Genomic DNA, 4,193 nt, shown 5'->3' with positions numbered 1-4,193 from the left:
CTCAAGGCCTGCGCACTGTCCTTGGACATGTCTTACTCAAGGCTAGTGCTCTGCCACTTGAGCCACAGGGCCACTTCCAGCTGGTCTGTGTATGTGGTACTGAGGACTCGAATCCAGGACTTTGTGCACGCTAGGCAAGCACTCTACCACTAGCCTACACTCCCAGCCTGGAATTTGTTTATTTGAAAAAGGAAAGATAAGGGAAAAAAGGATGAGTGGGAGGAGGTGCGGGAAAGGAAAGGGGGAGAAAAACATGGGAAGGGGTAACAATGTTCAAGAAGTAATGTACCCTCTACCTGATGAGTGTAACTGTAACCCCTCTGTACATCACCCCAACAATAAAATAAAATAAATTTTTAAAAATTTAAGTTTCTTATTGGAGACTGAGAATTGTCTCCCCAGTTGCGGGGGGGTGGGGGGGAGAGAGAGAGAGAGAGAAGCCAATGGCCAGTTAACATAAAGCTGGGTGCAGTCCAGAAGCAAAATTAAACACTTGAAATTCACTGGCTGGTTCACTTTGCCAGTGGTGTTTGGGTAACTGTGAAGGAGAAAAGTAATGATTTGTGTCTCAACTGTGTAGATATTGCATGACAGCTTCCCTTCGACCATAATCATGACAATCAGGAGAAAGTGTAATTTCAGGTCATCTCTAGTAAGCCACTTTCATTTTAAGCAAAACCTATAGACTATCTTGATTAACACAAACTGAGCTAGGTGTGGCTCTATTCTTGGACTTTGGACTGAAAAGGATCCATAAAAATCAAGTTAGCCTCAAAAACTAAGCTACCTTATTGGACTAAGGTATAGAAAAGGTCTGAGTAACACAAGGTAACCCAAGGCCTGGTTAGCCAGCCTTCAGATTCAGTTCATTGTTCACTGTTCATTCTGTACTAAAATTCTGGATAGAAACATCTTAGGTAGGAGCAGGAGTTGTGATTCAGTTGGTAGAGTTCCTGATATATGCAGGAGGCTCTGGGTCCCTAGTACCACAAAAAAGGAGTAAAGAAGGGAGGAAAGGAGGGAAAGAGGGAGGAGGGGAGTGGGAAAGGTGGGAAGGGGGGAAATGACAAAGAGGGAAAGGAAAGAAGAAAAGGAAGGAAAGAGGGAGAGAATAAGGACAAATTGCATGGCTCAGGCAAGTTAAGGCACAAAAGACTCCCTCACATGGTGACCAAAAATCACCTAACTGGCACACTCAGACCCCTCTCCAGATCCTCACTAATCCAGACCTACCCAGAACTGACTATAGATTCAAAATTTGGATAAGTTTGCTGATGATAAGATTTTGTCATGCCAGGAGTTTGGCCTAGAGGTAGAGTGCTTGCCTAGCATGCTCGAAGACCTGGGTTCAACTCCTTGGTACCATATACATAGAAAAAGCCAGAAGTGGTACAGTGGCTCAAGTGGTAGAGCCTTGAGAAAGCCCAAGGACAGTATTTAGGCCCTGAGTTCAAGCTCCAGGAGTGGGGGGAAAGCCTCTGTCATTTCATATGCATTTCAGGAAAAGAGCAGAGATCTCACCAGCCAGTGCTGAGCAATCACAATCCAATTCCTTAACACATGGAAGAGAGGGGAAGATAGACATCGTAGTTAAGGAGGTGCAGATTTCTCCATTACCAGGAATCATAAGGGTTTGTGTAGGAAACGGGAGGTCCTGGCTTTGCTTATTTGGGTTTTTGTTTGTTTGTTGTTGGTTTTTTGCCAGTCCTGGGCTTAAGCTCAGGGCCTGAGCACTGTCTGTAGGCCTTCTCAAGGCTAGAGCTCTACCTCTTGCATCCCAGCACCACTTCCAGTTTTTTCTATGCATGTGATACCAAGGAATTGAATCCTGATCTTCATGCATGCTAGGCAAGCACTCTACCACTGGCTAAACTCCTGGCCATGGCTTTGCTTCTTAATGCACTGAGGCAATAAAACTATCTGAAGAGAGTGTCCTCACATGCTCATTTCCACACCTACCAGCCAGCCTGATGTGTATCCACATACCTTACCTTGCTTCCTAAAAACCAATGCATGTTCATGTGGCTGTCAAAGGCCAATGTCTCCCTTGCACCTTCAATCTCTCCCCTCCTCCTGTCTGTCCTAATTGTTTTATCTAATTGCATTATCAAAGGGTCTGGCCTATGTAATTCCTATCACAAAGCACCCCCATCTTAAAAAACAACCAATTCCACAGGAACCCAGATTCCTTCCTCTACCAATTCACTTCATCTTCCTTTTACCTCTTGAATTTATCCCCATCTGTCTGACTTCTCCCTACTAGCCACTAAAAGCAATTCTGTCAAAGTCACCAAGGGCCTACACACGGCCATATTCATGGGTAATTTCTCAGAGGCTTGGCCTCTCCATAGGATTTGATAAACTTGGCCCCCTAGGAACATCTGTTTCACTTAGTTTGGTTTTTTTTTGGGGGGGGTGGTTTTTTTTTCCAATCCTGGGCTTAAACTCAGGGCCTGAGCACTGTCCTTGGACTTTTCTCAAGGCTATAGCTCTACCACTTGAGCCACAGCATCACTTCCAGCTTTTTTCTATGTATGTGGTACCAAGGAATCGAACCCAGCTCTTGGTTCATGCTAGGAGAGCACTCTACCACTGGTTCATGCTTCCTGCCCACTTAGCTCATTTTCTTACTTCATTAAGCCACTACTTAACATTGTAGTTTCCTAACATCTCTTTATCTTCCACACCCCTAAATACTGGGCTACTGAAAATCTCTGAAATAAAATTCTACTCTTTTCTGGCTACATTCACTTCTGTGGTACATCTGTTTCCATAGCTTTATGGAACTTGTCCCATGTATATATTACAGTGCCATATTTATATTTCTAGCTCCAATTAACTGCTTTTCTTTCCCAGTACAAGGGATAGAACTGAGATTTTTCACATGCTAAATGTGTGCTTCACTAGTGAGCTACCTCCTTGGCTTTCCAACTTCTTTACTAGGCCCTACATTATACAATTTCCTAATATGTATCTCTACTTGATTCTAAAAACCATGACAAACTTAACACTTCCTAAATCAAGCATTTAATAGCCCTCCCAATAAACTATTTCTCTATTTCCCCAGCCTCAGTTCATAGACATTCTGTTCATCTAGACAGGGCAAAAATTGAGAACTGACTCTGCTCTTTTTCTCACACATTGCATCAGCCAAGGCAATTTGGTTTTGACTTCAAAATATATCCAGAACATAATTTCTTCTCACCACCTCCACCCCTACCCTTATTCAAGTTACCACTCATTCTCAATTGGATTTATATAGTAGCTTCTAACTCAGCTCAACATTTTGTTTTTTGTTTTATGTTTTTTTTTTTTTCTGCCAGTCCTGGGGCTTGAACTCAGGGCCTGAGCACCATCCTTGGGCTCTCCTGAAGGCCAGCGCTCTACCACTTGAGCCACAGCACCACTTCTGGCTTTTTCACTGTATGTGGTACCTAGGAATCAACCCCCAGAGCGTCATGCATGTCAAGCAGGCACTCTACTTCTAGGCCAAACTCCCAGCCCCCACCTCAGCTTTGTATGCCAACAAAAAGCCAGCAATAATTCCTCTGGTTTGTTTTAGTGGCCTCATGTGAAGGACCTAGTCCTGTAAGGGCTGAAGCATGACTAGTGGATTTGACAATGGAGAAGGGACTGGCATCCTTGCTGTGATAGCTGAAAGAACTGGATCAGGATGGGTCCCCTCTGAGTGTACTCTAGCATGCTCCCCACAGGGTTTTCTACCCCTTGATTCTGTAATAACTCGCCACAAAACCCACCATTCCCTAGCCTTTGCATTTGCTCTTCCTTCTGACAGGAGCACTCTTTCATCTAGGTCTTCTGTACTTCTCTCTCCTGAATTCAGATTCCTGTTTAAAAGGAGCTTCCAAGAAATGTTAAGACTCTAGTGATGTAGCACCATCATGTAACCCTGCCGGACCGAGGGTAAACAAAGTATTTGTTCAAAGAATAAAATAAGTAACCTTTGTCTCCAGCACATAATTATCACTAGAAACGTGTGCTCATACTCTTAAGACTCCAGGGCTAACACCTTGGGCTCTGCGACTAAACACAGCATCTACCAGAAACCTAAACCCGACGTCCCTTTCTTAGGAGACATACGGTATCGCTTCCGCCAGGCTCCTCTGGCTCAACGCTCTAGAAAAGAGGCGGAGGCCTTATGTCATCACTGTGCGCCGGCCGGCCCCGCGACG

This window comes from Megascapheus bottae, chromosome 15 (assembly GCF_031878675.1).
Source record: "Megascapheus bottae isolate mThoBot1 chromosome 15, mThoBot2.hap1, whole genome shotgun sequence".
Taxonomy (NCBI): domain Eukaryota; kingdom Metazoa; phylum Chordata; class Mammalia; order Rodentia; family Geomyidae; genus Megascapheus; species Megascapheus bottae.
This window is presented reverse-complemented; position numbering follows the sequence as displayed.